This window comes from Megascapheus bottae, chromosome 10 (genome assembly GCF_031878675.1).
Source record: "Megascapheus bottae isolate mThoBot1 chromosome 10, mThoBot2.hap1, whole genome shotgun sequence".
Taxonomy (NCBI): Eukaryota; Metazoa; Chordata; class Mammalia; order Rodentia; family Geomyidae; genus Megascapheus; species Megascapheus bottae.
The window spans coordinates 36,854,300-36,865,886 of NC_143518.1; the positions used below are offsets into that span (position 1 = coordinate 36,854,300).

The following is an 11,587-nucleotide window of genomic DNA, read 5'->3' on the forward strand; positions in this document are numbered from 1 at the left end:
CTCAAGGCTAGCACTCTACTATTTGAGCCACAAATCGATTTCCACTTTCTGGAGGGTTAAAGATAAGCATCTCATGGACTTTTCCATCCACACTGGCTTGAACTCAGTCTTCTGAGTAGCTAGGATTTGATACATGTGAGCCACCAAGACCTGGCTGTGTGGCAGGTTCTGAGGGAGGAAGGAAAAATAGAGATGGCAGCCATCAGAACTGGGTTTCTCCACTGTTCTGCACTCTCTTCCCAGGCTCTGCCATTACCCACCTTCACACACGACCTCAACATCCTCATCATGTCCACAGCTAAAGGTCTCTACCTACTCACAGGCAGCCAGGGCCTTCTCTGTCCTGTTACACAGGGCCGCCTGAGTGAGCATGGGTAGAGCCGTGTCTGCCACTGGTGAGCTCAGCGTGGCTGCAGGTGAGTGCTTGGCTGTTCCACAGCCCAGCTCATGGCACACCACAGTCACATCCTTCATGTCCCAGCCATTGTCACACAGTGCCCCAGCCGCCTTCCCATTCCACCTCCACGCGCCCTTTGCAGCTGTGGGGACCATTCATCAGACAGACTTTGGGAGGGGTGTCTGCCAATAGAGAGGATTAGGACACACTCAGAATGTACAGTCTTCAGCAGTGTGGAGAGGGGGTGTCTGATAGTGGTGACAATGTGAGAGTGGGGATAGGGTGTTTGCTGAAACAGAGATACAGAGCTCTGGCTTTGTCCCACTTTCTTACCTTGCCAACAGCCATCATAGCTCATCAGTGCCCCCCACTCAGGGAGACCCAGAAAAGAACTCTAGATTTCACTATGAATATAAAGAGGGCACCAAGATTTATGATTCGGTTCTCATGAGCTCAGAAATCTTAAAGACAAAAGGGGCAGAGAAAGATTGAATAAATGCAATTATGCTATTTGGTAGACACGGTGAGAAGTGAGTTATGTAACTTGTGGACCAGCATGAGAAGGGGAAACTGAGGCAAAGCAAAGGAAGAGGTGACATTGTCCAAAACAAAAGTGTATTCATAACCTGACTTGTGAAATAACACCTTAATGATAACAATAAAATTATATTTGAAAAAAAATCTTAAAGACAGGGAAGGCCAGAATGAGATCTTTTCTACATATGTACTGGGGGCTCACACCTCTAATTCTAGCTGTTCAGGAGGCTGAGATCTAAGGATTATAATCTAAATGCATTTACTCTTTTCTTTTTTTAAAATTAAAATTCCATGTTTCATTAATGACAATGCCAATTACAGGTACTTACTCTCTGTAGAGAGTAGAACGGGTACTTTTGTAACCTGATTAATCTCTAATATCTGCCTATTTGGTAAATAATTTAATTAATTTTGTGGAGGCAGAGCCTTGCTATGTTGCAACGTGGGATTTGAATTCCTATCTGGCATCCCAAGTAGCTGGACTAAAGGCATAGCCCATCATACCCAGTCTGTTTTCTATTTCTTTGTTTTGTTACTAAAGCACAAATTGCTTATTTCACATACATATGGTTATAAAAGTAAAAGAGAAATAGGAAATAGTAGGCCAGTGATACAATTGTTAATAAGAGAATTAATGGCCCTAGTAGAACTCTGATTCTGCCTCTGATTTCCCACTCTGATTTCCACAGCCAGTGGAAAGGAACCACAAGCAGTAGCTTGGTATAACTGCGACAGGTTCTCTGCAAGGAGACAGGGAACATGTCCTACCTTTGACGTGGAGTGTGACCACCGCGCTACGCGGGGGCCCCCAGCCATTGTCAGCCTCATAGGAGTAGTTCCCAGAATGCCATGCACTCAGAGACAGGTTGAAGGGTGCTCTGCCTCCAGATGGTGCTAAGGCATTCCCCAGGGTGATATTTTCACGAAAAATCCAGTCCAGAATGGGGGGAGAGGCCCTGCTGTCTTCACAACGAAGCTCTACTACATGGCTGAAGAAGGCCAGGGCTCCAGGAGCACTGAAGGAGAGGAGAGGACTCAACACTGGAACTGATACCAGCAGTAGGGTTCATCGGAGGGTGATGTGACCCACAGCCCACTCTGTCCTTACTAAAGGGCTCTCACAGCACCGCCCTGGTTCCTGAACTCTTTGCTAAAGTAAGCAGCCTCTGCAGAGCTTTGATGAGCTCTGAGGACGCATTCTGTAAACGATGCCTCTGACCATGCCACACAACCTGCCATGTGTCCCATCTCCTCTCCTCCCTTCAGCTCCTCCATCACGGTTGCCACTGCCACTTTCCCCTCCATGTCCTCTATCGTTTGTTACCATCTTGGACCATCCTCACAGCCACAGAAGGAAACTGACCCCAGTAGGGGTTTCTGTGAGCTGCGTGAATGCAACTCACCTCTCACAGTGATGGTGATCACTTCGCTGTGGACGGGGCCGCTGTTGTCAGCTGTGCAGTAGTATCCACCGGCATGGCTTTCCCTGATGGCCCCGATCTCCAGCTCTGCCCGCTGGGAACGCTCTGTTTTCCTCCCCAGACTCTTCTCTGTGTTCTCCCTATGCCAGGAGAACGTAGTGAACCCCATGCCGTCAGCCACAGAGCAAATAAGGACCAGTGTCTCCCCTTCAACTGCCTGACCCCCTGGGGGCTGGGTGTCCAAGGAGACTTGAGACACAGGGATCCCTGGGAACAGGAGAGGGCAGGTGAGGGCCAGGCAGGGAGAAGGCAGGGGTGCAGATGGAGTCTAGTACCCCCTGCTGAACACCATGGTAGGTGGGTCAGCTAGAACTGAATGTTTGAAGTCCACCCCACCTGCCCAAGTGTTCTGGATGGGAGAGAACGTTCTTAGAGACATCACATAAGACCAGTGCTGTAGTTTGATGCTCAGTAACGACACTACCCTAATTAATTAGTAAGGAAGTTTGAAGACTATACTCAAGCCAGTGACCAGAACCACATTCTAGTTCTGAATATTGGGTTATCTAAGTTTCTATCTGTTGGTTTGTCTGTCTGTCTGTCTCTGTTTCCCCACCTCATGTTCTCTCTCTCTCTCCCTCTCTCTCTCTCCCTCTCCCCCCCCTCTCTCTGTGTGTGTGTGTGTGTGTGTGTGTGTGTGTGTGTGTGTTGTATTAGAGCTTGAACTCCTGGCCTTATACTTGCTAGATGGACACTCAACCCTTTGAGCCATGATCCAATTCCTTTTTTACTTTAGTTATTTTTTAGGTAAGGTCTTGCTTCTTTGCCTGGACTGTCCTCTGACCAGGATCCTCCTACCTCTGCCCTCCCACAGAACTGGGATGACAGACGTGCCATACCATGTCTGGCTTATTGATTAGGGTGAGGGCTCATCACTTCTCATGTAGCTGGATTACAGGTACCAGCCACTACATCATCCAGTTCCAAGTCCCTTACTTATGCTTTTCATATTTTTTTTGCCAGTCCTGGGCTTAAGCTCAGGGCCTGAGCACTGTCCTTGGGTTTTCTCAAGGCTAGAGCTCTACCACTTGAACCACAGCACCACTTCTGGCTTTTCTATGTATGTGCTACCTTGGAATCGCACCAGAGTCTTCATGCACACTAGGCAAGCACTCTACCACTAGGCCGAACTCCCGGCCCTGCTTTCCATATTTTCATATGTATAGTATGAATAATTATAGTACCTATTGTACTATATAACAATATACTGAAAAGTATGCTACAGGGCTGCTAAGCGGACTAAACGTTAAACTTCTCTGAGTTGCACCTTGTACATAGTAAATAGTCCTAAGTCTCCTACGTGAACATCACAAGGTCTAGAACTAGACACCTCAGTGTGAGTTCAGGCCTAACCTATAGCAATCCTGTTATAAGCACCAAGAATTGGTATTGTAGTGTTTTAGTATTATTCCTAATGCTTTCATTGCTCGACATTGTGTCTCATAGCTAGGAGTTGCTCCTTGCAGGCAGAGATGGTGATTTATTCGCCTCTTGGTGTAAATGAACACATCTCAGTGCTGACTGTATGGTAAAGGAGGTTGCTACAGTTATTTTTCTTCCAGAGAGATCAAAATTATTAGAAAATAAAGTCCCTGCAGAAACTATTAGAGAAGAGCCTGGAGTGCCATGGTAGTCTCTCACACCCACCGGGATCAGGACACATCGCTGATAAAAGCCTACTACGTGGCCAGCGTCCCAGCTCTCCCTGGCTTCCCAGCCCATTGCAGCTCACTCACTCTGCACAGCAAGATAGGATTGCTCACTGCTCTTGGAGATGCTGTCTTTGCCTCACATTGGTAGTAGCCTGAATCTTCTTTCCATATTGCTGAGATATTAAATGCTGATGATCTTCTGCTGGACTGCAGAGTGTGTCCACCTCGGAGGAAAGAATAGTGCAGCTGTGTTGCTGATCTATCTGAAGGGAGCCAGATGCTACAGGACAGGGTCACTGAACTCCCCTCGGTGGGCTGGGTGGGGCTGGCTGTCAGTGTAATGCTGGAAACAGCTCTGGAGGGCAGAAGGGAATGGAGACCCCTGTTAGAGATGGAATGTGGAATAGTAGCCTTGATGAGCAAGGCACACAGACCCAGACTCAAGGATACACAGCCCATCTCCCTCCTGGAACATCTTCACTGCCCTGTCCCCTCCTCCCCTTCCTGGACTCAGACACTCCAGGAGAAGGGCCTTCACCTCAGACATAGAGCCACACAGAGTTGGTTTCTTCTGCCACATCTATAACAAGGGAAAATTTCCTGTCTGCTTTACAGAAATAGGAGCCCATGTCGCTTCGCCTTGCATTGGAAGCACTGCTGTAAGTGGCACTCTGAGCTCCATCCTTGTAGTACATTGGTCTCTTTCTTTTATCATTATTTTTCCCAGAGCACCTTATTACCACCTGGTGTCCTTCACAGGCATTGTGAGGCATGCTGATGCTCAGCCAGCCTGCAAAAGAAGAGAGATACCTGCGGGGGCCATGCTTCCCCTCTGCCCCTGCACGTTCATGGCTTTGTTCTCAGGGGGGAAGGGGTCGGGCTCTGTGAATGAGTACAGAAGCTGGGCACCCTCTCCTGCTTTGGCATCAATGAGTTCAGTGAGCTTTCCTGCTCAACCACGGTGAGCTCTACGTCAGTTAGTGACATTCTTGTTCTCTGCACATCCTGTTATCTGTATGTCTACTAATAGCATTTGATGCCATCTTTTGTTTTTCAGTTTCCAACAGCTGGCCTCCACATAAATAGTGCCCAGTCCTTGTTCAAGCACCACAACCACTACTACCATTAACAACAACAAAAAAGCATGGTTCAGCTGGGAGTTTGGCCTAGCATGCTTGCCTAGCATGCATGAAGACCTGGATTTGATTCCATGATACCATATACATAGAAAAAGCCCCAAGTGGTGGTGTGGCTCAAGTGGTAGAGCTCTAGCCTTGAGAACCCAAGGACAGTGTTCAAACCCTGAGTTCAAACCCCAGGACTGGCAAAAAAAAAAAGAGCCCATAGTTCAAAACCAATCCAGGCAGAAAAGTCTTCAATTAACCATCCAGCAGCCAGAGTGGAGGTATGGCTCAGGTGGTAGAGCACCAATCTTAAATGAAAAACCTAAGGGAGATTCCCAGGCCATAAGTTTGAATGCTAGTACTAGAACCATCTTCTTTTTTTCATATATTTTTATTGTAATTAATAGAAGGGTTACATGATATTTGCCAGATAGATGGTACATTAATTCCCATACATTGATACCCTTACACATGTCTTGGTCCCCATTTCCCTCCCCCCCACCCTCACCCCTCATCTTGTTTTCCCCCATTCCCTATCCAATTTCAAATAACCAAATACAAATATATCCGATATATCAGATAACAAAGTGAGATACTGTAACAATATGAGATAACTAAGGGGCAGCCAAAGAGATGAGAGATAACATAGTACCTTAAGAACAACAATCATTCATTATATGGCTTATGTTTCTATATCCTAGAAAACGCTGAATGATAGAACTATCTTCTTATATCCATTCAAGGATGCCTCAGGCCCACATGCAGACATGATTAAGTCTCAGGGTAGGTCTCCCTTTTTGTTTTTCTGCCAGTCCGGAGGTTTGAACTCAGGGCCTGTGTACTGTTCTTGGGCTTTCTCAAGGCTAGAGCTCTACCACTTGAGCCACAGCACCATTTCTGGCTTTTTCTATGTATGTGGTACCGAGGAATCGAACCTGGGGCTTTGTACCACTAGGCCATGCTCCTGGCCCCTAGATCTCATTCTTTAGAAACTCGGTGTGGTGGGTATAATTAATACAAATGACTTTCCAGTTGTAATTCTCCCTAGAGGCAGGAAACTGGGCCATCAAGACATCATCCCTGTGATGTCTATCTTCAGTCTTTAAAGGTCTCCATTTGATGTCTATTTCAAAAGTTTCTTCCCCCGCCCTTTCTTTCTTTTTGCCAGTGTTGGAGGTGGAAATCAGGGCCTAGACACTGTCCTTGAGCTTTTTCAAAGCAAGCACTCTATGACTTGAGTCACACAGCACCACTTCAGGCTTTTTCTATGTATGTGGTACCAAGGAATCGAACCTAGGGCTTTATGTATTCTAGGTAATCACTCTACCACTAGTCCACAGTCCTGGCCCCTACTATTTAATTTGAACAAAGAAATATTTGAGAAGTAACATTTATGTGTAAGTCGATGATAATGACAAGGATATGGCTAGGATATGGGGAACATTTTCTGACACTAAGTTTTATGAGTATAAAATCTAGACTTAACTGTGAGATTCTTCAGTTAGTAGCTTTAAGTATTTTTGGTGTTTGTTTCCATTTCTGTGCCAGTATTGAGGCTTGTACTAGGATCTTGTGTCCCTATTTAGCTTTTTCACTTCGGGCTGGTTCTTTACCACTTGAACCACAGCTCCATTTCTGGCTTTTTGTTGGGTGAATTGGAGATGAGAGTCTTACAGACTTTTCTGCCTGGACTGGCTTCTCATCACAACCCCAGATCTTAGACTGTGAGTAGCTAGGATTATTAATATGAACCACTTGTGCCTCGCAAATACTTCATTTTTAGAACATTTAAATATTTTAGAATATTAAGACATTTAATTGTAACTTTGGACATTTTACTTACACACATATCCTCTAGAAGTTGGGACAATTATGCACCCACACTCATTTTACTATCACTTCCTGGAGCTCACTGGGTGTCTTTAAGCTACATCAGAGACTCCCTACCTCAGCCACCTGGCTTACAGTTACAAGCCTAGGCATACAAGCACTATCTTGCCTTCCCATTGTAGAATGAATTTGTTCTCCAAGGCATGAGCACAGAGAAAATGTAACTTTCCAGGCTAATACGAAACCAAGCTTTCTTCTTCATTTCATTCTATTAGAATCCTAATAAAAAGGAAAGGCAAATTGGGCATTCTATAGTTTGCAATCAAAATAAGAGATGTAAAGGAATTCTTGTGTTCTGCAGTGCATTTTCCCAGCCCCCTGTTCCTCCTCTATTAGAACTGTTTTCCATCACTGGTGCTGATGGACTGGTGAGCTCCAGCGCCCTGAAACACAGACTGCTTGTCCTGCTTGCTTTGCTGTCCCTTCACAGTTTCCTTCTTTCCCATCTCAGGCTCAGCAGTTAAGGGGGAAGAATACATGGCTTGGAGAAGGCCAGGTCATTCTCTTTACCCATCAGACAGGGAGGTGGAAAAGCAAGAGGTTCATGTTAACCTGAAGTTCCCTCCATCCTCCCTCCTTCCCCTCCCTCCCCCAGCTGCAGAGCCAAGGCTAAGCACTGTCTCTCTTCACTTCAGTCCTTGCTTAAATCCCAGTATCCCTCAGCTAAGAGGTGGGGATGGGACACACACACACACACACACACACACACACACACACACACACACACACACACACGCCTCATAATGTGAGAAGGATAACCAGAAACTTAAAAGCACAAAGAGTAACTCACCAGACTGGATAGTCGCAGGAGCTGTGAAGGAACAGAGTCAGAGAGATGAGCACAAGATCAGCGACCTTACATGTTCTCAAAAGCTGTCACTTCTAAAACTTCACAGTAATGTTTTCCACCTCTTTCCTCTGTCTCTTCCTCCTCCCTTTCTCTCTCTGTCTCTGTCTGTCTCTCTGTCTCTGTGTCTGTCTCTCTGTCTTTGTCTCTCTGTCTCTCTGTCTCTGTCTCTCTCTGTCTTTCTGTGCTGGGTACTGTTACTTGGCTTGTACTCACTGCTTGCACTCTCACTTGGCTTTTTCATTCCAGGCTGGTGTTCTACCACTTGACCCATACCTTCACTTCCAGCTTTTCACTGATTAACTGGAGATAAGAGCTTCTTGGAGGGCTGGAAGCATGGACTAGTAGTAGAGTGCTTGCCTAGCATGCACAAAACCCTGAATTTGATTCCTCAGTACCACATACACAGAAAAAGCTAAAAGTGGTGTTGTGGCTCAAGTGGTAGAGCTCTAGCTTTGAGAAAGCCCAAGGACAGTGCTCAGGCCCTGAGTTCAAATCCTAGGACTGGCAAAAGAGATTACTTCAAACCAGGATTCTTGGATCTTAATTTTCTGAGTAGCTAGGATTACAGATGTGAGATCAGCATCTGGCCTCTTCCCCTTTACTTCTCTTATATCGTCTCTCCCTCCAGTCCTCCATTTCCCTTTCCCTCCCTCCTTTCCTCTCTCTCTCTCTGCTCCTCCCTTTCTCCATCCTCCCTTCCTTTCTTTCTTCTTCCTTCCCAAACTTTACTCCCATGGTAATCAGTATTCATTTAAGAACTCTAAACATTTAATAAGCACAAACATTTTCCGTGACCAGGAGTCTGCCATTTTGTAGGTAAATTCTCAGAATTCTCATTAATCATTACCTCCTCTCTTATCTTCTTTTAAAATTGCCCTGGTTCTTTCCTCTGAGGCCATGGACTACCTGCAGGCAACACAGGCGCCAGAAAGGATTTTGGCGAAACCTAGGTGCTTTTCATTCTCTACTGACACTTGGTCTCCCTCCTCCCTGATTCTAGAACTACTGCTGTGTTCATATTTATGGGCAAAAGCCATGATCTCATGTAGCCAGACAGGAAGCCTATCCAAAATTTAAGTCAGGAGATAAGCGTTCAGCCAAAGAAATGGTGATTTGATGTGGAAAGAAGGATTGAACAAAGAATTCATTCTCACAGAAAATACTCTGGATGGCCTTTTAAAGTTTTCCGGTTACCCTAGAGACCAAAGCTGAAATTACATTAAATATTGAGAATGCATCAGTCTTTGGCAAAACGATAGAGAGTTTTTTGTTCTTCCTTAGGAACCTTGCTCTGCTCACTACCACCTGCATAATACCTGCTAATGCAGTTAAGCGCAGACCCGCCTCATCCTATCCCAGCAAACTGTGCTCAAGATGAGGTATCTTGGGTGCCTAGACATAGGCAGCTCTGGACTGGCTCTACCTCAGCCTGCTCCAGCCTCCTACTCACCAAAGACCAGAAGAAGTGTCCACAGCATCTTGAAGATGAACACAAGAAAGGCTCCCAGCGACAGTTCAGATGCAGCTGAGATGTGGTGGCTCAGGTCCTTAGAGCAGCTGTGTCTGCGTAGATCAGGAAGCTGGAATGGGGCACTGTGGTTTAGCAGGGATTTTAATGAAGCAGAAAAAGGAAGTAGAGAGGCTTTATGTCAATCAGGATTGTCCCACATTCTGATTCCACGAGTGTTGAGAAAGTAAATGTGCTTCTCCTTCACACAGTTGCTTGTGTGTGGGGGGGGTGGGTGTGGGTGTGATCTAAAGCATTTCTTAGAAGTCAGGCACTTTCATGTTATAGGTAACCTTTTCCCTCTATTTGACTCTGCAGTGAATGTTGAGTTCTGGGCTTGCTGTGATTTAAATCACTTGCTCAGTCTCTCACAAAGAGAAATCTCTTTTGCATCTTAAGAGGCATGGTTTATTGTACACTTGCTAAAATTGTGACCCCGTCCATCATTGCCCTGATGCTGCTCTATAGAGATGAATGCTGACCACCTGAGAGACAAATGAGGATTCAGTAGAAAGGATGATGGGATTAGATGGTTATGAAAAAACATTACATTTGGTCTAGGGATCTAGGAAAATGCAAATCTTTCTCCATCTAAGCAACCTCTGCCCCTGACATGTTCCAGTTAGATACTTGTAAGGAAGAAGCAATATGAATATACTATGGCTTACTTCAGGCTGTAGCCCCGAATGACAGTAGAGTGGTTGGAAGGGCCCAGACCCATGCTAATGTGAAAGAAGAAATTTGGGAGGCGAACCCTAGCATGAGGATGGAACTACAATCTGACATAGTGATTGTTAAGAAGGAACATTAAGGCTGGGTGGGAGTAGATCTCCACAGGAACAAGGCTCTAGTTCAATCCCAAGAAGGATAGAAAGGAAAGAGAGAAAGACAATGGCAGAAAGAAAAGGAGAGGGGAAGGGGAAAATGAAGGAAAGAAAGAAAGAATGAAGAGAAGAAAAAAGAACTTCAATGAAAGGATCATCTAGCAAGACCAGATGCCGTGGAGAACACGTTAATCCTAGCTTCTTGGGAGGATCAAGGTTTGAGTCCAGCCTGGGTACAAAGTTAGAAAGACCCCCATCTCGACTGGCAAACCTGGTATGGTAGCACAGACTTCTGATCCCAGCTACACAGGAGGCCATACATGGGGAGAGGATAAGGTGACACTAGTGTTGATGGAGTCTAAACCAGACACCCTAAATAAAACACAAAATAATATTCACACTCACACACACACACACACACACACACACACACACACACACGCCAGAGACAAAGTTCAAATGATAGAGTGTTTGCATAACAAGTGTGAGGTACCAAGTTCAAATTCCAGTATACATATGTATATATGTATGTATGCATATATATATATACATGCCTGGAGATAGATGGACAGGACTAAAGAAATAGACTGAAAGAATAAACTATTCAGTGATCACCCACAGTGGGAAATTGTTAGAACCCTGTGTACTAAAGAAACGAGTAGGAATTATAAAAAAGAAAAAATCTATTACACATATGACTCTATGTGTATACATATATTAGTTTTTTTCTCTCTGTGTCTATATATAGACACACATATATATGTATGTGTAGATATATAATGTGTTTGTGCACGTATGTACACTAGGTGGGTAGAAAAAATGAGATTAGCCTAAGCTGTATTTCTCAAATGTTAGAGCTTACAATTCTCTGAGAAATTTTTACCGCACTGACTTGTATTGATTCTGTGTTGTCTTCAGTCTGGAAATTTCCAAAATCGGAAGGGCCATGAAGGTAAAGTGTAATTTCCCTTGATGCCACGTGGTATTTAACCTGTCCATCATGCCTACAAACAGAGGACTGGTAGAGCTTCAGGGAGCCCATTCAATTTCAATTAAATATGAAACAACCCCCTTTCAGGCCTGCAGGACCTTTGTCTAGAAAAGAAATATTACTTAGGATTCCAACAACATTGCAAGTAGCCTACTTTTTACTTCTTGCCCTACACAGGAGCCTTGTACCCTGCCAAACCAGCTCACTGACCCGGACAGGAAAAGGTTTTCTAAGAGAGAATTGCAATTGTGCCTCTAGGTCAAGCACAAGCTGGGAAGCATCATCTTAGGATGTAGTTCATGTGGATGGTAGGAGATAACTATGACCCAGATGT

General features: G+C 45.0%; 1 pseudogene; it reads right to left on the bottom strand.

Moving 5' to 3' along the window:
* Positions 1 to 252: 252 nt before the first annotated feature.
* Positions 253 to 9,409, bottom strand: LOC150058081 (Fc receptor-like protein 2; annotated as a pseudogene).
* Positions 9,410 to 11,587: the final 2,178 nt, after the last annotated feature.